This window comes from Mesoplodon densirostris, chromosome 6 (assembly GCF_025265405.1).
Source record: "Mesoplodon densirostris isolate mMesDen1 chromosome 6, mMesDen1 primary haplotype, whole genome shotgun sequence".
In the NCBI taxonomy this organism is placed as follows: Eukaryota; Metazoa; Chordata; class Mammalia; order Artiodactyla; family Ziphiidae; genus Mesoplodon; species Mesoplodon densirostris.
Window position 1 is genome coordinate 29,589,253 of NC_082666.1, and position 27,076 is coordinate 29,616,328.

The following is a 27,076-nucleotide window of genomic DNA, read 5'->3' on the forward strand; positions in this document are numbered from 1 at the left end:
AGTGCTTGGTATTCAGGGATTTGACAGGGCTCTAATCCCCAGAGTGATACTGGCCTCAGCCAAATCAACTTCCAATTATAAAACAAGTTGGGAGAACAAGTTAATTTACTAGAACAGGAATTCAAATTAAAGATCAGAGCAAAAACTATACCTTGTGGACTAATAACACTAATCATTGCAAAAACACATTCTAAGTTAAATATTTTCACAGCCATTATTTTATTTAGTCCTCATAAGATAGTTTGTTTGTGGTAGGCAGCTTTTGAAATGGCTCCCAATGACCTTTGTCTCATACTCTCATGGAATCCTGCCCCTTGTGTATGAGCCTGACCTGGTCACTTGCTTCTAACAAATAGAGTATGGCAAAAGGATGGGATGTCAATTCCAAAATCAGACCATAAAACACTGTGACTTTTATCTTGCTGGTAGTCTCTCTCTGGCTCTTCTCCTGTGCTTGCTCTGATAAAGCAAGATGCCATGTTTTGAGCTGCCCTAGGGGAGGCCGTGGGGCAAGGAACTAAGGGTGGATTCCAGCCAATAGCCAGTAAGGAAATGAGTCCTTCAGTCCAACAACCCTTGAGACAGTTAATCCTGTCAAAAATCATGTGAATGAGCTTGGAAACATTTGAGCCTGCAATTGAGACCATGGCCTCAACTTGTACTTGTTTACAGTCTTGTGAGAGACTCTGAAGCAGGGGTCTCAGTTAAGCCTTGCTGAGATTCCTGACCCGCAGAAACTGTGAGATAATAAATATATGTTGTTTCAAACTGCTAAGTTTTGTGGTGGTTTGTTATGTAGCAATAGATAGCTAATAAATATGAGAGTTTAGAAGTTCAGTGAGCCCCCCCTCCTGCCAAACTTGAGCTGTTATACTCATGGTTATGGTTTATTACAACAAAAGGATACAGGTCAAAATTGGCAATGGGAAAAGGTACATAGAATAGGGGCCAGGAAAAATCAGATGCAGAGCTTCCACTTCTCATGTTGCAGTGGAGTTCTGTAGACAGAGCTTATTTCTTCCATCAATGATGTGTGACAACAAGAACAGGGTATTGCCAACCACAGAGGCTCACCCAATTCTTGGTGTCTAGAATTTTTCCTGGGGGGAATCCATAGACATGGCTAATTGCTTGCTTAGCTGACCTTTAGCCTCCAGCACCTCCAGAGGTCAAGCTGATACTGCTTGACCTAAGGCCTCCACGAGAGATCACATCATTAGCATAGACTGTCCAGTGTGGTCCAGGGTCGCCACATAAGCAAAGACACTTATCAGGTAGAACATAGCAAAGGCCTAGAGGTTCCCTCCCAGGATCTGGGAGCAAAGGCAAAACTTCTCTTTTGGAAGGTTGATGTTTTAGTGTACACAGTATTACCTGTGCTCTATATTCTTACTTTAGCTCTAACTTTATTCCACTTCTCAGTCTTCAGACTTCTGTTAATTTTCAAAATTCACTGCAACCAACCAGATTTCCAGAGGATAAAAGTTTTTAATGGCCTTTGTGCCAGTTTTCAATGTTTTGCCTCTCAGCAACAAATCCATCCTTTTGCCCTGCTTTGTGATACCAGAGTCAGACCCTGTAAACATTTCTCTTGCCAGCTGGCATGATGTTAAACTTTGTCAGCAGAGCTGGAGGGACATTACAGAGGAAGGGGCTTCTCCTTCTGACCCCACAGTGCTCCTCTTTTCTTGCTGCTGCAGTGCTGGTCAGCATGCAGGGCACCCAGTGGTGCTTACCTCCCAGGGAGTTTCACTGATACCCCAGAGTCTGTCAGCACCCGAGCTGGATTTCTAGGGAGTTCAATGCAATTCCAGCAGGCATCCTTTTCAGAAAATTCCACCAGCAGTTTCCCAGGAAATTCAGTACAGACTTCACAGTGGGATTCCCAGCAAGTTCCACTGGCGCCACAACCAGTTTCCCAGCCAGTCTTTAAGGTGCCCTAGTGGGCTGCTTGCCTGGATGTTTCAGCAGCACCCCAGAAGGCAGCCTCCTGGAATGTTTTGTGGGCACTCCAGTGGGCAATTTCCTGTTTGCCAGTCTCAGCCTGTGGCACCTCCACTTACCTCTCAACCATCCACAAGGCCACAGCCAGTGTTACTCCTCCAGTGAGATCTAGATCTAAGTCTTGAGGGTGGTGGTGGCCTCTTCTAAATTTTTTCTTCCCTTGAGTATTCTGCATCAGCCCTAAGCATACTGTCTGCTCCCTGTATCTGCTGTTCCTGTATTTTTTAAGAATTATCTTTAACACATAGTAGTTAATCCCCTATTATTTGGCTAATAATTCTTTAAATGAAATTTCCTATTCAAATTAAACTGTGGTATCTGTTTCCTGACTAGGCCCCAACTGATACAGTCTTCAATTTAAAAGGATTTAAAAATAATTGTGTGTTATGTGTCTTCCCCGTGTTTAAAAGAAAAAAAAAACTGAAAATTTTCTTTTTTAGAATATTTCCTAACAAATTTGCTGAGGACATGTGAACTTGTTATGCTAAAATTCTCCCTCAAGCATTCATGTAAATTTAAGGGAAAAAAAGATATGTAAAAATTCAGTCAGATACAAAGAAGAAAACCAGGTAAAACTTTTATTTTCACTTTAAGGACAGCAGTGGTATAATAGATATTAATGTACTTCCTACAAAGAGACAATTTTAAAGTAATTAGGCATTATGCTCCCTTGCTGCAATAATCTTCATCAGGAAGATGTTGAAAGCAAGAGTAAGATTAATTTTAAATTTAGAGAAGAGCAGCCAAAATTTGAGGCAGACTTTAAAATCTTAATTCATTATTTTTCATGCTACCTCAGGGCTATAGTTATTTTTTTTCTAAATTTATTAGGGATAGGATTCGGTGTCTGGCTCCTAGTAGGCACTCAACAAATCTATGTGAACTGCATGCCTGATGCATTTCTGTTATCTATTGGTTAATTTAGTAACTGACATATGAACTAAGATACCAGGAATCTGCTTGTTATGATTTTGACAATTTTATCCTGGCACAGACAGGATTAGAAAAAGAAAAACCACGTGGTAGTGCTGAGTGCTGCTTACTGCCAATTGTATCCTGCAAATCCATGTCTCCCATATTTCTATCTCTTCTCCTAGTTTATATTGCTGCTTGGGTAAAAATTGTCCCAGAATCAACACCTATGGATTAATGGGAAGATCCATTCAGTACATACTATGTCCTAGGTGCTTCACTTATTCTCTGATTTTACCCTCATTTCCCCACAGGTTGACATTATTATCACCACCATTTACAGATGAAAGAAATGAGACTGAGCAAGCTTACATTACTTGCTCAAAGTCACATTCCTAATTAATAACAGAGCTAGGAATTGATGACAGCTTTTCTGACTCAAAATCTAGTACTCTTTTCCAATATACTTCACTGACTCTCTTTAAACCATAGAAATTGGAACCCAAAGCGTATTTTTTTGTTTGTCCAACCCAACAACTACCTAATAAAGAAGTATTGTCTACAACATTACTAACTGGCAGCCTCTACTTAAACTTTCTAGTGATGAAGAAGAACATTATTTCACAAGTTCAAATTTTTATACCCTTCAAATTATCAGGAAGTTCTTAGGCATATGGGTTTATAATCTTTCTTCTTACTGACTTCCACCCATTGGTTGTAACTGTGCTCTCTCGAGGTTGTAACTGGGTTCTCTGTTTTCTCCCAGAACAAGTACGATTTCTCTTCCACGCAGGCCTTCAATCAGCAGAAAGGGATACTATTTTTGTGCCTAGAATTTCCCTCTCTCCACTTTTTAAAATTAGAACTCAATCTAGAGTGGACTCTTTCATGTTCTCAATATTTGATAGTACTTATTATTGCTGCTGGGATGTATATAAGCCTTCTAATCCTTATTGCTTATCTGGAAATACTATACATTATATATTTTGGTATATACTCCTATGAATATAGATAATAAATATTGATTTAGTGGAAACCCCCACTCCTAAATTCATTCATCCAGCCTCATAAAAATCAGCCTGCTTCTACCCAGTTATGCTTTTGGAAAGTGCTGAGAAGATCTTCTGTGAAAATAAGTCATCATGGAACTTTAACATAAAAGCAAACTGGGGGGTGGGGGGGAAGGACGATGAGGAGGAGGATGAGGAGGAGGAGGGACAGTCAGCGTGGGACTCAGGGAGAGAGAGCTGTTGGAGAGAAGCCCAAGCATAGTGCAGAGATGGGGCAACATTTCTAATTCTGGAATTGAAGAACAGGGACCACATTATAGAAATAGGAATCCAGGTTGCTACTGAATCTTTGCGACTCAAGCAAGTGCCATTCCCAGTGAATAAGACTGCTCTCTATAAGGCTAGCGAATAATCATACAATCCAGTTATGAGGTCTTGGAGATGTAGAAAGCGTCCAATGCTCTATCCAAATGCATTGAGTTAAAATGAGAGGTTATCATTTGTAAAACAAAACTAAACAAAATTGAAGTGTTGGAAAGAAGTTGCTTTCCCATAAGAAGAGAGAAATGTTTTACTTGTTAGCCAAAATCATAGAGGAGAAGCATGTTCGTCAAACCACAATGTTTTATCAAGTATTCAAACAGACATAAACCAAATAATTTCACTCATCCTAAGAATTCACTTGGTGAAAAATAACACTACACAAATTAGCAAACAATTTCAGTGAAGTAACTGCAAAAGACAGAGGAAATAATCATGTTGGAGTATCAGTAAAATATCTTTGGCACTGTGAAGTGAAAAAAAGGCTTATTCTAGACTAAGAATACCACATGAAAATATGCAGTCTAATACTTTAAGTGTGGTTTTGAAGGGAAATCATAGATATTGCAACAGCCTCTAATCTCTAAACTGAAGTCAATGTGAGTTGATTCTGGGCAAAGGTTATCAAGTTAAACTGAAAGCTGGTTTCCACAGTCAGTAGTGATATGGTTTCCTATTTGATGAGAGATATACATAAAATAGGAAGGAAAGTAGTTTCAGTAATAAATGTCTGCCAAGCAGTTACCTGAATCTTTACTTCTTCAACTCAATTCCCAGAAGCCTCTGTTCTCCCAGTAGGGATAGATAAATCAGAACGTAAAGGGTTAGCGGTCCCTCACCCTATTGTGCCTACTTCATTACCATCAGGTTTCTAAAAACTGTGACACCAGGGATGTTCCTGCCAAATACCTCCTCTGTTTCCATAGCTAAAGTTTGTTTCCACTCACCTACCCCCTTTCTTACCATAATAACTAGAAGGAAATCTATAGGATTTCTTAAATCTTTCTCATATCCTTAAAACCAGTGTCTTAGGAAAGTGCTAGCTGGGCTCAATGCCAATGTTCTTTCTCCTATAGAGCATTAACTCAGCTGGGTTGTCTCTTTTCATTTCAGTTAACCTCTCCTACTCTATCCTCTGGGCTCCTATTCTCACTAAGACTGCCTGCAGGGGAAACGCTGTCTCTCGTCACATCTTCTTACTTACTGATCTCAAAATAACTATAGAGGCATGTTCATTCTATGGCTTCGTTGATGATCACAGTGGTACAATGGATTGGGAAAATCAAACAACAAAAATAAGGAAGTGACAAAGTTTTGAGACTTGATTAAGACCAATCATTCAGAATCTCTGAGTTATGGGTTTTGTTCCTCTCTGTGTTGGTAACTGGGACCCCTTATGGTACTGTGCCCTAAGCCTCCCCACCCCCCCACCCCCACTGCAGTGTGCCCTAAGCTTTTATTCTTTAAAACTAGGCTTACATTCTGCCATTTGCCTTCTTCCAACTCCTGTCTTTACCTCTTTCCCCTCTTCCTTATGTTCCATCTATGGCTCATTTCTTTTCTTATTCTCCATATTTTCCAAAATGTACTTATTCACTCCCATGACCATCCTACAACCAGATGATTTCCAATTATAAATCTCCAGTCTAGATATGTCTTCTGAGCTGTAGTATCTATGTATCTACTAGACAACTCTACCTTGACATTAGTGCACACGTCAGGCCAAGCCTAGTTCTCTCCTCTCCATGCCCACAACCACTACCTAATTATCTCTATTCTCTTTTCTCTAATTCAAGTCTCTCCCCCTATAATTCATACTTCACATGGTAAGCAGACTGATATTGCTTCAGCCATGTCTGATACGTCATTAACCTGCCAAAAAATGCTTCATTGGCTCCTATTTGCCTCTGAGATAAAATCCAGACTCTTCAGCCTGATTCACAATGGATAAATTATATGTATTGTTTCACCCTTTCTCTCCCCAGTGCCTGCCTGTGATGGGCCATGGGGTGTCTATTGTTTGGATAAACATTATTCTGGGTGTGTCTGTGAGGGTGTTTCTGGATGAGATTAACATTTGAATCAGTGGACTGAGTAAAGCAGATTGCCCTCCCCAGTGTGGATTTGCTTCATCAATCCACTGGAGGCCAGGATAGAACAAAAGGAAGAGTAAGGGAGAATTCATTCTTTCTGCCTCTTTTTTGTAGCTGAGGTCTTCTCCTGCACTTGTCCTGGAATTTTCACCATCAGCTCTCCTGATTCTCAAGCCTTCAAGCTTGAACTGGAATTTACACCAGTAACTCTCTTGGGTCTCCAGCTTGCAGATGACAGATTGTGGGATTTCTCAGCCCCCATAACTGTGTGAGCCAATTTCTTACAATAAATCATATATATATATATATGTATATATATGTGTATATATATATATATTTACACACGCACACACATATATATATATATTTTTAATCTTACTGGTTCTGTTTCTCTGGAGAACCATGACTAATACACTTCCCATTATCAAACTTTAAACTTCAGCTAAACTGAACTATTTTCAGTTTCCCCAAAATATCTCTTACACATGTGAGCTTGAACATGTTTTTCTTGCTATTTATGACAGCCTTTCAAACATTCACACACACACACACACACAGCCACACATCCCTCCTTGATTGGCTAATATTCTACTTAGTGTCCCCACACTCCCACTCTCCAGAAAAATATAAACCTCAGCTTATTCATTAATCTCCCCTAAGGATTGCAATTTTCTTTTGAATTTAGCATATCTTCAGACTAAATGCCAGGTTGAGTATCAAGTAATTCATGCTTTACTCAACAAATAAGATAATGATGATGATGATGACAACAATAATAACTTCTGTCATTTACTGAGTGCAAGGCTCCCTGCTAAGTAGTCTTTATACATTATTTTAATCTGCCAAGCAATTTGAAGGATATTATCCCCATTTTTTTGGATGTGGAAACTGAGATTTTAAAAGTTTAAATATCTTGCTCAAAATTTTGAAGTTAATAAATGGTAAAGGTGGAACTGAAACCTAAGTCTAGTCTTACTTTAGCTTGTGCTTTGAACCATTTTATGTACTGTCATTTTCCACCCAAAACTAAAATGGCAGCTCTTAAGCTTGCCATTTATATGGTAACTCTTGCCTTTCTTTCATTATATATTCTGCTTGAATTTGGAAACAATGATAAATGATAAAAAGAAAATTAGTAATCCAATTTATTGGTATGTTCAGGGTAATTTGGACAGGCACGTGACAGGGTCTGTCATCCATTCAACATAAGCCCTGTGCAACATCTACTGCAAGACAAAAGAGAAAACCTGATCTTATTCTCTTGGAATCCTGTTTCCAGTATGGTTTCCAGTGAGATTCTATCAATGAAAAGCATTTGAGGAAGACTTGGAAGGATAAAGGAGGAGAGACAAAGCATTATTCTCAGGTGGCACCTGCAAGCTGACTGCAGCTTCCCTAGGTTTCCAGGGATTTTCCTGAGAATCCTCCATTTCTGTGCTACAAGAAGCTGATATTTTCAGTGGTAGCTTTCCTGAACTCTGCTTCTACAGACCTAAAAATATTGCACAAACCTCTCCTTCCCTGTTTTAAACCCTTCTCTCAACTCAAAACACTTAGCATAGTATCTGTATTCCCAACTAGCCACTAATATATTTTTGTGTCAATGACTTATACCTTATTTCATACTTTATTCAATTATTGAAGGAAACATTTGATAAAATTATACAAAGATAGACTCTAATGGTTTGTCTTTAAATTATTTTGTTAACAAAAGGGAAACATGTCCAGGTATCCAGTTCTAAAGTCAAGAGTTTAACAGCATTTTTAGATGGGGTACTCCAATTTTCTCCAGGGTCTGAAACATCAGAATGCTATGTTATGTCCCAAGGAAACCTCAGCATACTGGTATGTATATTTGGTGCTTTGTAATTCAGTGAAACACTATGTGGAATAAGTATGATTTCCAGCCCCAGACTGCTCCAGGTGATGAAGGGAGGTAAGTGGGGCTCAGTGTGGAAGCTGTTTCTTCCATAGTTTTGCCATTCTCTTCTTACCATCTGTCTTGCACATATTTCTCTTGTACTTACCAGACTTAGTTTGTTTACCTGCCTATTTCTTTTAGTAGATGATAAAATGCTTGAAGGTAGGGGCTTTGGGTTATTCACTGTTATGTTGCCAGCCTTACCAAGTGTCTGGTGTATAGCAGATAAGAAGTAAGTGTTTGCTAACTTGAACCGAAATCAAGTTTCTGAAAGTCAAAAGTACACACAAAGTAGCAGAAGGGATCCAGACTTTACTGACTTCTGATCTGCCTCACAGGCTCCTGGGAATCTTATAATAATCTTAGAATTCTGGAAAACCATCTGGCATAACATGGAACTTTCTAAAGCAGCCTTAGAGACTTCAAACTTTCCTGAGCATCCTAACTAGCAGTTTCCCTGGAGTACCTTATCTGGAGATATTCAATATGTTACATACATAAAAATGCAAAGGAACTTAATAAATCAATTGTCCTAATTCAATTTGTAGATACAATGCCTTCTAAGTGTCTAAAGTGTTTTAAGAATCATGAAACAATAAGAGATTTGCTATTTAATCTTTTATATTTATCCGTAGGTAGAAAATTTATTATCAGACTTGGAAAGATATTATGTCTTTTTTGGACTACAGCAGTTAGCTCAATAATTAATTAGTCAGAAGAGTATTCAAGGTGCTTAAAACCCCAGAGTACAGTAAGTTTACTCAGTTGTTGGTACATGCAATAAAACATGAGTTCATTATCATAGATAATATACTGCCTAGTGGAAAAATATATAAAAGTACTAGAAAATGAAGCCTATTATATTTCTCTATAGGCATGGGAACACTTATTATAAAGTACAGAAATTTACAAAGTCTCCTACTATATCAGGTTAATTAATTCACAGTTCTGGAGGCATTTTCAGATGATAAAGAATCCTAATAGCTTGGAGACAGTATGAGAAGTAAAAATAGACTAAAGATAGAAATCAAGAATCCTGAGTAAAGTTTCAGTTTTACCATCTATTGTCCTTTTGGTATCCGAATGGACACAATATCTTTGAATGTCATGGAATCATTAGTAAAATAAGGATGTTTAAAAACTACCTGTCTACATTACAATGCTGATGAAAGAATCAAATGAAAAATAGGTATGTGGAAATTCTTTAAAAATTGTGAAATGTCAACAAATATATAGCACCAAGACAATAAAGGAGATTTTGTTGGTACACATACAATAAATAAAAAAGATGAGTTCTGTCACCCTTAAGTAGTTCTTCTAGAAGATTATACTTGTTTCAGTGATGCTTAAAAATTATTAATATCCCCTGTTAAGTACTTCAGATTCAGACACCTTTCTTTCAGCATTCATAATTTGAAGGTATGTTTAACTTCTGGGCAGTTAGAATATGACTTGGTCAACAATGCAGATTATCAGTTTGGTGATCAATTTTTTAGTAGGAAAGAAGGATAAGTGTAAAATAATGACTTTTGTTAGTGTGTCTTCAAAGACTGTTTCAAAGAAGAAGTCGAAGTCAAAAATTATTTGAGTAATGGAAGCGTCTTTGGATCTCTAACCATTTATTCAAGATACAAATTTTGACATGTGACAATCATCTAAGGATGTAAATTCCAATGTATTTGCTTTAGAGGGTAAATTATATTATTTGTGCATCATTAAACCTTTCTTGCATAAAACCTTTCTTGGTTTAGAGAAATCAAACTCTCAAAACGAGCAAGATGGAACAGCTGCTGGGAAGATATCATACAGATGGTTATCGTCTTAAATTGAACATCCTTTATATATCAAAAAACAAACAAGACTAAAATATAAAGAAATGTGGTGATTATTTGTTTTGCATTAATACCCTTTGATTCACAAGTGAGTAGCTTCTTTAAAGTTCCAGACACTTCAATGTATTTGAATATCAGTCAAATTAACAATATGACAGAAAATAGATACAAATAATGCAATGTTGACTCAGTAATTCAACCTCTGTAATTTATCTTAAAATTACATGTGCAAATATGTCTGAAAGAAAAAGTTATAAAAAGCAAAACACATTTATACAATATAAAAATGTTTAAGTAAATTGAACATTTCACATATTGTCATACTCTTTTGTCATAAAAGAAGGTTAGTATAAAGATTAATATTTTTCTTAATTATAGAAGAGGCATATATATGTTTTGGGAACCTAGAAGAGGCAAGTGCTCCCTCTGCCTAGGAAAATCAGAAAGGCTTTATGAAAGTAGGTATTTTTAAATGCATTCTTGAAACATGAATTTGCCAGGCAAAGAAAAGAGAGCAACAGAACTGCAAACGTGGAGAGAAAAATGTGCATGTGCAGAATTGTGGCAGCAAGAGGGAGCTTAACATTTATGTGAAATGGTGAGCAGTCGGTTTGGTTGGAGAACAGGGTTTATGAAAGGCACAGGGGGATAAATTAAAATAAGACTGAAAGAGAGATTTAAATTTGACTTTAAAGGGTCTTGCTCTTTAGCTTATGAAATTTGAACTTCACCTTCAGATGATGAAGCTAGATCTCAAGGTTTTGAAAATAACAAAGCATTTGCTGCTAGCATATTTGTAAATGATGTAGAAAAATATGGATGAGATTGATTGATGCTATATCTTGCTTGATAATGCAAGTGCTTCAATTTGACTTTTTGTTTATCTGTCTCTCATAATTAATTGGAAACTTGAAAATGCATCTTAATGTTCCTGAGATCTGTAGGCTTTGGTACAATACTTGGAATACAGTTGATATTCAATAGACATTTGAACAATAGGTCAGTAATAACTAGAAAGGATGACTCTGGCCCTTTGTCATAGTTTGGTGGTTAGTTAACTAATTAGTTAATGTGCCAGGAACTTTGAATACAATAAGAGAATATCAGTTTAATTGTCACATAAGCCCCCAGAGATAAATATTATTTTTACTACTTTGCATATGATCAGACTAAAGATAAAAGCAGTTTGGTAAAACTTCTCTACATTTTACTGACTGTAATTTGAGGAGAAGAAATTCTGCTTGACTACAAAATCACAAAACTATGCTGCTGAACTGTTTATCACTTACTTCAATGATAATATAAATGAAATAGCTATGAATTTTATAGATGAAATAAGTTGATGGGAGCAAAGGAAAGAAGAAGACACAGCAGCTAATATAGTGGATGACAAAATCAGGATTTCAAATTATTTTCACAGGCCAGGAAATGGAGCCAAAATCAACAGGATGAGAGTTAAATAGGACATATACATATATATGCCAGCTTGTAGGTTCAACAAACTATTTACATAAATTCAATATTTTTTTAAAAAGTCTTCTCCACTAGAACATGAGATGTTTATCACTGGATTCTCCAGTGCCTACCAGAGTACCTAGCACTTAAGATGCTCAAGAAATATTTGGTGAATGCAAGTACAGATGAAACTCATCTCAGGAATTCGCTGGCGGTCCAGTGGTTAGGACTCTGTGCTTTCACCATGAACTCATGGAAAAATAACAACCATCATGTAGATGCCACTATCCCTCTGCAGTTGCTGAGATTATCAGGACCCCATACCCATAATCAGCATTAGCAGTACAAATCAAATTTAACAATTACAGTTCCTATACCTGATTGAAAACTTACTTTAAGCATTTAATTGTGGTAATAAATACAATTAGCTACTATAATTTCACAGTTCTTTCTGAATATGACCTCCTTCTCAGAAAGAAAATGTAACAATCAGTAGCTCAAGGAAATGGCATTTGGGCCCATCACTTGATACTCTTGTTAGAATTATCAACTGTTTGTCACTATAGTCCTCCAATTTAATCTTTAATACCATCCATGTCTTTATGTTGGTCAGCAAAGTAATTTCCATGCATCTGAATAAACCCTTCCTGTAAAATTTTTTTTCCTTCTATAATCTTTTAATTTCTTATTTTTCTTTTTGTTAACATAAAAACCTAAAGGTGTCACCTTTTGAAAAGGAACTATATGTTACTCAACCCTAGGAATTTAATGCTGGTATTTTTTTCTTTCTTGACCCTTTTCTCCCAAGAATATATTTATGAATTATATATAAAGTCTCCTTTACTATTCTAATATCCATAGAGAGAGCAATAGCTGGAGAACTTCAGCATTCATTACCTATGGGATATAGTCTGGACTGGGTAGCAGTTTCTTCCCCTTTCTTTGAGCCTTCCCTTGGCCCTAGATGAAGGATATGGTAGTGATGTTATGAAGCCACAGGTTAAAGCCACATTCTGATATGGGAGCAAGTGATGGCCTTATGGAATAGTCTGGTCCCTTGGAAAGTGAGACATTTTTCTCTGTCTTATTTGAATCCCTGTTGGATGCTGCCTTCTGATGTTTGTAGAATATACTTGTTTTCTCATACAATTCTTAATCTGAACAAAACATCTTGCTGCACTACCCAGTGCTGAAAACTGGAGAATATCTTCATCCCAGTACAATGTATAGAATTACAGTGAATGGACACTGAGACTCCAGATAAAAAAGTTGATAAAAGATTGAGGTAGGCAAATGGGAGATGATTTACACAAGGACAGGCATGTAATGGCATGGTACAGAACCTGTGTGTTGCTATGTGTTTATTTGCCTTTACTTTGGTATTTACCTATAAAAGCATCCAGTTCTGTGCTCTTCCCCTGTACCCCAATCACACCTTCTCAAAAGACTGTGTACGTGTAGTAGCTGGGATGGTCATGACATGATTGGCATTACAGAATTTAGGATTAAGTTCTCGCATAGGTGGCCTAGGTGTCTGTTACTCAAGTGTGGGGGTTAGGGTGTTAAAACTACACACACATTATTCTCAGTAAAAATTTTAAAGTATTTCGATACACAGTTACCAGTTGAGATCCTTAGCGATCAAAACCGTTTATAATACAAAAATTAAATACCAAGAATCAGCAGGTGGATATTGGTGTGTGTTTACAACAACAGTTGTTTGGACATTTAAAACTACTAAAACTATTCAAGGGAAGTATCCCAGAGATAGACATAAACTGAATGTACTTTTGTTAACCTGAACCAAATAGGCTGCCAGATATTTCTCCAGCAAAGATGGGTTTATTCGGGATCAGCAGAGAATTGCGCTCATGGTCTGCAACCATGGCGAGCCACAAACAAGTGGCTCCCTACATGGCAAGAGAATGAGAATGCTTTTGTAGAGAGGAAAGGAAGTTGGGAGGGCTACAGTGAACACAGAGTTCATGGTTTTTCATTGGCTGAGTCCTTGACAGCACTTCCTCTTGTGTTCTGCTATTGTCACAGGGTAGGGAGCTCCTTCTGGTCTCCCAACTTTATTTAGTTTAGGTTTTTGTTTGTTAATTTTTTACACTATTAACCTGAAAAAAATGTTTAATATTGTTTTTTTAAGTAAGTGGTAGCTTTTCCTTATGAAAAAGAAAAAGCAAATAGGATACTTGAGGAAATCAGTGGGGGTGAGGGCTTGAATGTTGATGAAAGGGTCCTTTCCAAGGGCTCTCAGACATGATGAGAACCAGTATTGCAAGCTGCTGGGTCTACCAGCCAGTGACTCTGTGGTGCTGAAGAACAGGAATACTGAGCAGAACCTAACAGATGAATATCGCTTTCATGATGACTCAGCCTTACCTGAGTACATTCTAAACCAAGAAAAACCATGATAACAGTGTATTTAATCAGTGGTGAACAGCCCAGCCTCTAATCTGGATTCTGTCAGTTATACCATTATTCCAAGTCTTAGGTTTGGAATTTAAAAAAAAAAAAAAAAAGTTAGAAAGATTCCAGTGTGGTAGAAAAACAGACTAGGCTAAGTAGCAAACTGAGAGTAATGTTTAGACAAAACATTCATAATCTTTAGTAATGTGTAAACATAACTAATCCCTTATTTCAATCCTATCAACATAGGTATTTATGCTTCTCTATAAGTAGCCAAGGAAAGAAATTGATGACAGTACTTGATAGCTAGCTATAATTCATAGGTAGTTTAATATGGGCATTTTTTAGATTAAATCTTGCCTCTGTTCTTCCATATTCATATCAATTCATTATCTCCCATAATTTCTGCAATGATAAACTTCATCTTATCATCACTGGACTTACATGAATACCAATAGTGACCATATTGACATCAAACTGTGACCCAGCATCATCACTACAGGCAAGAGATGCCCCCAACTTCTATCCTGCTTCTTCCTCACATGAAGGAATGTAACAAAAGTGATCTAGTCATTCCTTTCTAAAGATGACATTCCTGAAACTCAAGTTCCTACATCTAGAATTTATATTGTGATGTTAACATTGTTAGAATAACTACAACTTTAACCTAAAAACAAACATTAATATTTATAGGTATTATATCCTCCAGAGATTCTTCACTATGTCCACACCCAAACACATAGAATTAGGACTTCAGGGTTGTATTTTGGCATGTGCTATCCCTAGAACTTGTGTTCTCTAAGGGCATGCTAGCAAAATATCAGAAATGACAACTAAATGTTCTCAAAGTGTTAGTAATTTTTATCATTTTATAAAGAGACTTCTTCCAGTGGCCAGGACATGACATTCACCCTATCAATCATCTATTTCTTTCTTTCTATCTATCATCTATCTCCCTAAAAACACATCTTAAAAAATAGGGACGTCCCTGGCAGTCCAGTGGTTAAGACTCTGTGCTTCCACTGCAGGGGGTGCGGGTTTGATCCCCAGTCGGGGAAATAAAATCTCATATGCCACACAGTGCAGCAAAAAGTAAAAGTAAAAAAAACCCACAAAAAACAGAAATATTAAAACAGTGAAATAAAATCAAAACAAATATATGGGACATCTTAAACAGAATTAGGTGACAAATAATCCTCACAAACTCAAAATATGGATGAACATGATCAATACTCCCCAAGCATCATGAGCAACTGGACAGTATTAATAACAGTGAGAACAGGAAGAGGGGAGGAACCCTGGTTAATCTGCAACATTCAACCCTAAAGGAGATCATGTATTGAGTGGGAATCTGAGAACAACTGGGAACATTTGGAAAAAGTCCTTATAAACTCCAAGTGTGGGGTAAACAAAAAAGAATAAGGAGAATCACAAAGGAGATTGTGGGGAGTTCAAACAATGCTAAAGCAGTTTAGCTGTCAAAGACCCTAGCATTATTAAACAAATATGCACTTTCAAAAAATAAAATTCACCTTGAAATAAATGATATCCCAAGAGATGATCAGCACACATCTGGAAAATGTGGCCATAAGAAGAGATGAAAACAGTAACCCCAAAGTTAAAATGAGCTAAAAGAATTTCAGAAAAGTCTAAGTTTGAAAGGTAGCCTACAGTGGAATTTGTACAGGTCCTAAGGCAATTCTCTCTGCTTTAAAATTTGTATTTTGTTGTTAACTGTACTTTCTGAGATAGGCCTCCTCTTTTTCACCCTCACCCTTCTGAACTGGTTCTTTTCCTGAAATCTACAACATTCTTCTTCTGTCTTGCTTTCAGCAAATTTACCTCAAGGATATAAAACTAGACTAAAACAATTAAAAGTTTTCATATATAAAATAGAAACATGTTAGAAGATATAATGGACTTTGAGAAGATGCTGATTTTAAGAAAAAGAAACATTTTTAAACAACCAGAGAACTTGGAATATGTATTGGGTATTAATTTTTATTAAACATTTTTGTTAATAATTAAGATATGATAAAGCCCTATGGATTTGCAAACTGCCCTTTTTCTTGAGAGGCAGATTGAAGAATTTAAGAATGAAGTGCTTTGACATATCTCAGCAAAAGAAAAAAGAGGGAGGAATAAGTAAAATGTGTATAGAAAAATGTTGATAGCTTTTAAAGCTGGGTGATGGTCATGGTACTACTTATTTCCTTATGCTTGGAAATGTTCATAATTAAAAAGTAAAAAGAACGTGAAAGGAATTGCACATGAGTATGTAACAACACAGTCTATTAAACTGTTCATGACTTTGCTAAAATAATTATTTTTATGAAGTATTTCTAGGTAGCTAAGTCCCTATTTCCAACACTTCTGAGAATTTCCCCACATCAAGCACTTTTTCATGTTTCAGGTTTTTATCTTAAAATGTAAATAGAAAATTGCATCATTTTAACAGCTAATATAGTTCATCTTATGAGAAATGTCTCAAAAGGCTTTCTTAGGTAGACACAGTAGCCAGCACCAAAACATTAACGAAGGAGAAAGTTCTTCTCCATTATGAAATATGAAAATTGAGAGCTTACAGGAGGAAAGGAGAGGGTGAGAAGCGGAGTGAGAAAGAGTGGAAACTGTGTCTTATGTGTAGTTACTGGGCCAGAAGGAGTCCTTCCAAACATCCACCTGGTTCTTTAGTAAAGTTTAAGAAACTCACTAAATTCTACCGTGTGATAGGTTATCTTGTTAAAGCCAGTGAAGAGACTGAATTCTGGGTCAAGGTTGATGTAGGAAAGTGCAAGAGGTGAGCAAGCAAGGCTTCTTCCAATTGCCCTGAGTCAGAGACATACCAAATATTTTCTGTGACTTTTAAAAGGCCTAAAAGACTTCTTTATCTACTACCCTTGAAATTTTAGTACCTGGGCACACATTAGAATTTGCCACCACTCTCATCTATGTCCATTTTGCTAAGGTTTTCTAGGCCTAATTTAGTGACAAGTCTGAGAAGATGCCAGAAATTCAGTTCTTCCCAGATGACAAGCTCATCTCTCCCCTCCTGAGACCCTAAGCCTTTTCTTTTGGGCTGAATGAATGGGGCTGGCCAATTTTCTCTGAAGTCTGTTTACATCAAAGGCACAAAATGCAGAGGAAAGAGAATCCCAGGAACCCTTTTCTCTTTTGCCTTGAGGAAGAATAATTAACCCCTACACTGGTGGCCACTATAGCTTCTCTTCCCTTCCCTTTATCACTCCTCTTTTATTGTTCACAGAGTCACCTTTGAACTCCAGTTTTCCAGTGTCTCTCTTTAGTACATCTTTGTATTGAAATCCCATGCTTTGTACAAATATAACGAAAAGTGATTTGTACGAGTCCAAAGGAAAAAAAAAAAAGAAAAGAAAAGAAAAAGAAAAATGTAGAAAATAAGTAAATATAGAGGTGTGGTAAAAATTATTCATACCATGAATATTATGAAATACATTCTCAATTGAGAACAGATAACATGTCACTATTAGGAAGTTTTAGTAAATCTGCATGTATTATAACCCCTCAGAATATAACTGAAAACATGGGATTTAAATGAAATTTAAACAAACTCTTAATCGCAATGTTAGCTTTTTTTTTTCATTAAGTCTTGTGCATTTTAACTCAAGGAAATTCTCAAATTCTCAACTCTAACTACGTCGCCCTTACTTTGAAAACAAACAGTGAAGGGGAGCTGAATTTGTCATCCCCAAATATGCCTCTTTGGGATAAGGATTATTTGGGGCTGATTATTTTTAAGAAAGAGGAGACACAGGAGAAGCTCTGAAAACCAAATAGAAGTTACCCTCTTTTTTGTAAGAGAAATTTACATTTATAAGGGAAATCTCCATTTGTAAGAGTGACTCCTCCCTATTAGACAGAAGAGGGTGACCAAATTTCTTGACTCTTATCAATAGAGAAGGCAATAACTGAAATCTGCATAACAACAACATACCTTTATTTACCTTGCTTTTCGTGATAACCTCCTGTAACTTGCTCCCACCCACCCCTCCAACATCTTTTGTCTTTAGCTGGAGATAATATTATAAGGTGGTGGCTTGAACCATTTCAGGGAGTTAGTTTTCCTGGATAATGGAACTCCCATATATACAGGAGTTATACATGTTATTAAATATCTGTTTTTCTCCGGTTAATCTGTATTTTATTAGAGGGGCGTCTCAGCCGAGAATCTTGAAGGGTAGAGGAATTTTTTTTTTCCTACCCTACAACAGCAAGTAGAAAGACTGGGGTTGGTGATAAAAGGAGGGAGGAAGTTACTTCCTAAATAGACAAGTGGGAAAGCAGACAATAATTTAGCAGCAGAAAAATTCATTCTGCTCAATATAAAAACACAGCGGACCATTCACTGTAGGGGCAAACAACACTTCACTTCCCATGTAATTCTAAAGGCATTTTTGAAGCCCACTGACCTTCATGATAACAATGAGCTATCAAGGAAAAGAGAAAGTAAATATTAAATTCATCTCTAATACACTTTCTTCCAAGTGCTAAAATTAAAGATTTAGATGTCAGGGATATGAAAGAATAAAAATTCATTACCTGGAAATTTGGTTGTATGAAATGTCTAACTGAAACAGGAGAGAAGGGGACAGGGCACAACCTTTTAAAGAATGACATAACCCGAGGACACGAAATAAACTGATTAGAACCAAATAAGTCCAAGATGGCAGATGAGTTGATTTCCACTATACGCTCATTGTAACGCATCAGCAAGCTAAATGACAAACCCATAAGTGCCATGACAGTTCCAAGGCTGACCATAAAGGTCAAAAGTGGGCAGTGGTCCAATCCCTGGAAATCCCCACCCCTTCCCCAAAATAGCTGGAATATTCCTCCCACTCATTAGCCTATGAAATTACCCATCCCTATAAAAACTGACAATGCCATACGCTGGTGCTGCTCTCACCTTCTGAGATGGCCCACACTCTGCCTGAGGAGTGTGTTTCTCTCTAAATAAATCCACTTCTTACCTATCACTTTGTCTCTCACTGAATTCTTCCTGTGATGAGACATCAAGAACCTGAGCTTCATCAAGTCCTGAGACCAGGTGTGTGATCTCAGTTAAAAGACTGTGGGTTCAAGTCCCAGTCTGAACTGCACAGTTTCATAACTTCCCAATAAATTCATTAAAATGAAGATTCTCTGAATATACAAAGATATTAGTACATATAAAATTCTTCCCCCTCCTTTCCTCACATATATTTGAATCCTGACTTTAATAATCTATAACTGTGTGACATTAAGAAAACATATAATCTCTGAGCCTCAGTTTTCTTATCTGTTTATCAGGAGTATGTTTGTTCTTCTCTCTGTACAAGGTTCCTCAACAAGCTATACAATATGAAATATATTTCTAATATTATTGTAACATTTATCTTTTTATCATATTATTTTAAACATATTTGAGAATATGTGAGACCTATTGTTACCCTCATAAAAATTCCCTCACTCAACAGAATTTTTCAATCATATATTTAAATTTACCTGCAAAATATAAACATATATCTATTCTTCAAAAATAACAATTATTTTAAAGCACATACAAGTACATGGAAACCAAGAAGGCTAACTATATATGAAGTCAACAAAATAGCCAAAAGAACATCTTTACTTTTAAAAACTTTGCCCTTGGTTAAAGACAAACCGTTTTAACCTCCTTCCTGACTTGGCAAAATCTCCACTTTCACACTTAACAGTGGCCACCAGGTGTTCTATCAACATGGATGGACAAAGTCAGTACTTCTGCAGTATAGGATAACCTGCTATAAATGTAAGGCAATATTTTTTCGTCTTTCATCTTGGCAGGTTGTTTTTACAACTTTGTAAGCTAAAAGATACCTCTGCAGATAAATGCTGCTTGAGGCTGAACAGCTTCACTCATTCATCAGAATTTTGATGCTAGTGAACTAAGGTTGAAAATTCAGGGGAATATTATCAATTCACAGCAACTGCGGATGAGTAGATAGGGATTAGGGAGCATTCATTTTAGCCTGCTGTTATATTTCCCTTGTCAGGCAGAACTCTGTAACGCTCGACTGCGTTTAAGTGCTAAATGTGATGGTAAAACTTGGTGATGATGACTACTTTAAGAGGATATAAATAATATCTGACAGTATTGCACAGTATGATTTTAAAAGCACTTCCACATTCATTCTCCAATTTCACCCTTACACCAATTTTATCAGAGAGGTATTAACCTTTTTTTTTTCTTTTCTTTTTTTCTTTTAAACAGATGCAGAAACTAAGACTCAGGGATTACAAGTAACTTGACAAAGTAAACAATGTCTAAAAATAGAAAGTGAGGTTCAACACACTCTCCAACTTTGGATTAAAATGAAGGCTCTGAATTTACTGGTTGTGTGACCTTGATCAAGTGAGTGAATGCTTCAGTTGAGTATTTTTCTTGCCTTTCAATTGGGGAAATATTATATTCTACAGGGTAGTTGTTATTACTAGATAAGATTATTTTTAACATGCTCTCACAGTGTATAACATGTGATATATGCTCATCACTTGAGTTTCCTCCCTGTATTTCAAACTCCTTGTTTTTTCACAGTTACATTTAAGTCTGAGTAGAGTTAGCTTCCAGTATAATTTACTTGGCCAATCAAAAAATCATGTGATGATGTTAGAAGTGTAGGAGTAGAAAAAATTTTCTTTTACCCTTCTAGGTTCCTTGGCTGGTCTAATAATGAAATTGATATAACACAGATTAATAGAAGAAAAACAAAAGTTTAATAACATGCATACCTTCTTTATCCATGGGAGATACCCAGGAAAACTCAGTAACTCCCTGATATGTCTAAAGCCATTACCTTAAATGCCATCTTCAGCTAAAGACAGATGTTGGGGGTTGAGAGTCACTTATGGGAAGTTATCAGGAAGAGCACAGAAAAGAAGGGTATGTTATACAGACTGTTATACAGATTTAAGTTGTTGCCTTCTGCACTGATAAGTTCCTAAAGGTTTAGATACCCTCTTTTTTTTTGGTACAGCAAGGGAGACACCCTTACAAGTTGAGATTTCCCTTATAAATGTAAATAGTTTTTACAAAAGTATAACTTCTACTCAGTTTTCAGAGCTTTACTTATGTCTTCTGTTTCTTAAAAATAATCAGCCTAGAATAATAAATATACGAAAGAGACATATTTTGGGGTGTTGGGGTGGTATGTTTTGCTCTTATTCAGTCCCATCTTTGAAACTTTAAAGACGTTTCATAATCCAGAAGCAACATTCATTGCTCCATATCTCATTGAACCTATTCTTAAGAATAGGTCATTTCAGTTAAACAGTTGTGTCTCATTTCAGGAGGCAGGTGATGCCAGTGAGCTCCCAAAGTTTGCCCTATATTGCATAAACCAGGTATTTAATAAGTGGTACTTCTATGGAAACAAAAAACAAAGCAAAATAAAGGTTAATGATTAGAGCAACTTATAAACCCAGGGTCTGAGTCCTGAGAACTACCAGTTGAGGGAAAATTTCTAGATGTCAGGCTCGAAGCATCTTCAGATGGAGGGAGAGCAGGCAGTGGCAATCTGACAGATTTTCCTGGTTTGCAGTTTGAATGCCTCTGATGATGTCATCAGGTAGACTGGTACTTTCTGAGTGGCCCACACAGCAACAGGCACAAAGATTGTCTAAACATGAGCTGTTGTGACAATTTCTCTGAAGTTTATATCAAGTCATATAGCTTCAGTTTGCAGGGCTTTAGGGGATTAAAAGGCAATTTTTTTTTTTTTTTTTTTTTTTTTTTTTGCAGTACGCGGGCCTCTCACTGTTGTGGCCTCTCCCGTTGCGGAGCGCAGGCTCCGGATGCGCAGGCTCAGCGGCCATGGCTCACGGGCCCAGCCGCTCTGCGGCATGTGGGATCTTCCCAGACCGGGGCACGAACCCGTGTCCCCTGCATCGGCAGGCGGACTCTCAACCACTGCGCCACCAGGGAAGCCCAAAAGGCAATTTTTGATCTTAGTGATTCCAAGTCAAAAGAATGGGATAAAATTGAAAACATTAGTTTGGAGAGTCATAAACAGATATTTGGAGGAAACAAGAATTTAGGATCCAGTCCAGTTTACAAGTAAATAATAAAATCTCAAAGACAATGAACAGTACTGAAATCTAATATCCACAAGTGTGTATTATAGTTTCTACAGGTACATAATTTCTCTCACCAATATCACTCTCATTTCTACCAAAGAGAGACAAATTAATACTAATTTGTTTGAAAAATAAGTCTAGATTCAATAAAGTTGGTCTGGTAATTTACATAAGTGCAGCAAGAATAGCCATTAACCATATAGGCTCTTTTAAATCTGCTTTTCTAGAACTTTTCATAAGGAATCTCAGATTGAACTTTTAAAAACCTCTCAAGGCCAGGGGCCATGCCAAGGACTTGCCATCAGACTTTACTTGCAATACCTATGGATTTGGGTTAATTAATTCTCTCTTCTCAAGGTCCCCAAAATATCCTGAGGTTCTTTTACCTGCCAGGAAGTGACCTCCCTTACTCACCTGGCTAGGCTGCTGGGAACTCTGTAAGCAAGGAACCAGGCCAATATCTTTAAGGGACTTAATTGGCTCTATAAAGTCAACCTTAGTTTCTTAAAGCTGTCTGGTCATATCTGAGTCTACACACATTCTCAAATCTGACATTCCAGTCAAAGCCTTGATAATATATCCAATTATATTATCCAATTGTGTCTTATTACAAAGAGAATGGATTCTTACTGAACGTATGTGAATAACTATATTGCCATGAAAATAAGAATATTCACTAATTGTTTCTGAATTCTGCAGAGATCAGGTAGGTAGAAAAAAGGATAAATGTTTCATCTTTATTTATAAAAGTATATCTTACCAAATTGCTCTAAGTCATAGATAGCCTAAGAGCAAAGAGAAAAAGTTTCCTTAAATCTGGAAAAATAAAACATTAAAAAAAAAGAAATATTTCAAACAAAATGTCATAAAAATTATATTAATCCTCCTCAGTTTATTCAGTCCATGTTATTAATTCTTGTGCTGCTTGAATCTTGTTTTTTCATTAATTCTGTAAATTCTTACCCAGTTAAGTTTTGACACAACTTCTTTACTTAATACCTGCTTAAACATTTTGACTTTCATAATCCTGTCAACTCTTAGACTTTTACATTTTCTAAATCTAATTGTAGCCTGAGTCACAGTTTCAACAATGGGTTTTGGTAACCCAGTTCATGGGGTTCCTGTATCCCCTAATCATTTTACTCTTGTGGAAAAGGCTTTAGATCCCCAGTGAGGGGTCAAGTCAAGGAACCCTGGCCCTTGTATCAATCTTTAACTTGATTAATCTCTCTAACCTTTGCCCCAAGTGGTTGCTGGTCAGGCTTCTCATAGCAACATTTGCCCTTCCAGCTTTTAAATTTCTCCAAACTGGGGTAATAGAGCAGACTTGTTTGGGCTCCTTAATGGGGTCCATTTTGACTCATACAATCTTTGCTAGTACTATATTAAGACCTTTGTTTTAACCCTATCAATGTCCATTTTATTCATCCCATTTCTTAATAACCATATAACAATATCCTTTGCTGAGATGAATCCCATGATTCTTTCTTTTCTGTTTTCTCTTTGTTTTGTCCCAATCAATATTCACATTATTCACCTTATTTCTTAGTATAAGCAGCTCCTTTGCCCATTTCCTGTTTGCTTATTTCTGTTCCCCTTAAACCTTAATTATAAAAATGAGATCACTAGTTAACATTTAATGTAATTCCTAATTTCTGATCTACTGGATGTGCACAGTGCCTTGCTTAACCTGTTGGCTCTTTTTCTGGATTAAAAAGAGTAAGAATGAAGAATTAAGTAGTTAAAGAATGACTGACTAGCTACCCCCAGCTTCCCCCCTTAGCAAATTTGCAGGCAGACCACATTGGCAAGATAGCATCCAAAGGAAGATTAGGAGAAGTCAGAAGGTCTATATGCAACAGAAAAATGATGAAGAATCTGACCTCCTACGTTAATGATTAACTGAGATTGTTTGCCATATTTCCCTTTAAAAATTGTCATGGCTGAGCAAAGTCTTTGGAGTTGGTCTTGGGACATAAGTCCAACTTCTCCCTAGATTGCCGGCTTTCTGATTAAAGTAAATTTCCTTTCTACCAACATTTGCCTCTTGATTATTGACTTTTGAGTGGTGAGAAGCCGAACTTGAGTTAGGTAACCTTAATAACTGTTAAGAAAATTTCCACCTTGTTAGGAAGAGTCCCTGATTCTCCTCTTGGCTTATTCCCATAATCTTGTTGATTAACCCAATGTTTTTATTAGCATCTCTAAGACCCTTGAGGGGAAGTTGTAAAGGAAATTTGAGAAGCCTTCCTGAATTATTTTCCAGTTTTGGAACAGTAAGTTTATATAGGGTGCCCATGTGAAAGAAGGCTCTTTAATCACAGCATTTACAATGACCTGGGTAGTGACCTGTGGGCTTTGTATCAACCCAAACATTCTCTTTAACTCTGCAGCACTCAAATCTAAAGACATGGCCCTGAAATCAGTTACTCTTATAATCCACTTCAATAAATGGATAGTCTAAGAAAGTAAAAGCCCTTTATTGCTACAGGCAGTAAGAATGGTAGTGTGAAAATAGTGTCTCTAGTTTCCCATAAGAATGTGAGGTGACTCCAGTTATAGACCCACTAATCTGTAACACCAGGCAGGCACTACTGGAATGAGATTTTTCCAGCACTAAGTAATGAGGATTGAGATAACAAAGGACCCTTATGGACTGAAATGCCTTGTGACAAACTCCCTTGAGAGCATTCATAATCAGACAAAGAGAGATTCTGTCACAAGCCAGCGTTGTTACATGTGCTTCTGACTAACTGGCTTATCAGATCCACAACCTATTTGGCTGTCCACCAGATCCATGCTGGTACATGTATCCACCAGCTGGCAGAGGCCAGAGAGAATATTATCACTAATCATAAAGCCAAGCTCTGAGAACATAGAACAAGATGGCAGAGAAAAAAGAAAATAATAACCATCTCCAGCAAGAAAAGTATCAATAGAAAACAAGAGTACTCATAACAAATTTTTACCAAAGTTTCTATACACAATTTGTTTACATGAATAAATTCACGTAAATATTTTCTCCTGCTACTCTAAATTTAGAAAAAGAAAAGGACTCTCACCATTTTCACATCTAAAAGACCCTGCAGGCAGAGATCCAGGAGACTGACATGGTAAGGTTCTTACCTTCTGCCAGCTTTTGTCAGAGGTCCCAGGATCTCTCAGCTGCAGCAATCCTGGAGTGAAAAGTGTCCAACTGGTTTATAGTCCCTTTGTGGCTGCCAAAATTGTAGGGGTGGAAAAATTTTCCTCCTACATTTTTAGGCTCTTTGGCTGGTCTTGTTACCAAATGTGAGTTCATGTGCCTGACACAGAGTGAGGCCAACCAAACAGAAAAGTTTGAGTTTGGAGCAGAGGTAAGTTTATTGCAGGGCCAAGCAAGGAGAACGGGTGGCTCATGCTCAAAAAAATCCTTAACTCCCTGATGGTTTGGGGGGAGAAGTTTTTATAGGCAAAATTTGGAGTGAGGGCTGCAGGGTGTGTGACTTTCTTTTGGTTGGTTGGTGGGAGGTAAAAGGGTGGTGTTCCAGGAATCTTGTGCTCAGCCTAAAGTTACCACTTTCCACCTGGGTGGGGGCCTTATCTTCTGCAGAAGAACTCAAAGATATTATTATGTATATTTCTTCAGGAAGGAACAAGGACCTTGCCCCATTGCTGCACTATTGTTTCTTGACTATTCCTCCTTTGTTTCTGCATTCCCTCATTTCCGTAATTAGCAGCTATTTGAATCTGCCCTTTGGAACTTAGGAAAGGTAAAGGAGGCTGAATAAAACCTATTTCTTACAGACAAGAAACAGGGGGCACAGAAAGGATTTGTACCTGGGAGGGTACCACAGGGTCCTACTCAGTTTCAGTCTAATAATTAAATTGATATAAGACAGACTAACAGAAGAAAAACAAACAAAAGTTTAATAATATGTAGACCTCCTGTATCCATGGGAGATACCAAGGAAAACTGAGTAACTGTCTGAAATGGCCAAAGCCATTACCTGAAATACCGTCTTCTGCTAAAGACAAAAGAAGATGTTAGGGATGGGGAGTCAGTTATGGGAAGTTACTAAGAAAAGCACAGTAAAGAAGGATATGGTTATTATGCAGATTTAAGTCATTGCCTCTCAATTGATAACAGTTTCTAGAGATTTGGTTGTCTTCCTCTTCCTGGTACAGGGAGGGAGACATGGTTACAAATGCAGATTTCCCTTGTAAATGTAAATGTTTCTTACAAAAGAATAACTTCTACTCAGTTTTTCCTATGTCTGCTCTTTCTTAAAAATAATTAGCCTAAAATAATCAATATGCCAAAGAGGCATATTTGGGGGTGATATAGTTTGCTCCTCTTCAGTAGCAATTTGGATTAATTGATGTGTTGCCTAAATTTCAGTCCTTTCTTTAACACTAACTTGTTTGTCTTAAGGCAAACTATTAGCCCTCATCTATAAAGTGAAGAAGATGACCTACTAATTCCTAAGGTTTTTCAGCTCTAAAACTCCCAAAGCAATTAAAATGAGGTAAGTTAACAGTGGTATTTTTGCTCTTCAAACACTGTTGTGAGATTACTGAATTAATACTTAAAATATTTATTGATCATGGAAGACAGGACAGGTAGTCACAGTGAAAACAAGGTTAGTAGAATACTAAAATGACAGCATAGCTCAAAGAAAACTTCAGACCTCCAGTTAACAGGATGTCTATCTACCCCTGAAATAGACTCTGCTATCTTTCCACTAATATGTGTCTTGCTACCTAGAAACAAATAAAAATTTAAACTTGGGAAAATTCTACTCCAGTATCTGGAGACAATAACTCTACCCATGAGGCATGTGGAAATGTGCTATTTTTTCTTTGAATTTTATTTTATTTATTTTTTATATGGAACTATGTTATTAAAACCTTATTCTGGTTTTACCTCAGGGCAACACACTGCACTTAAAAACAGAAATTTTCAGGAAAAAAAAAAGGTTGGAGGTCACTTTGTTTCTT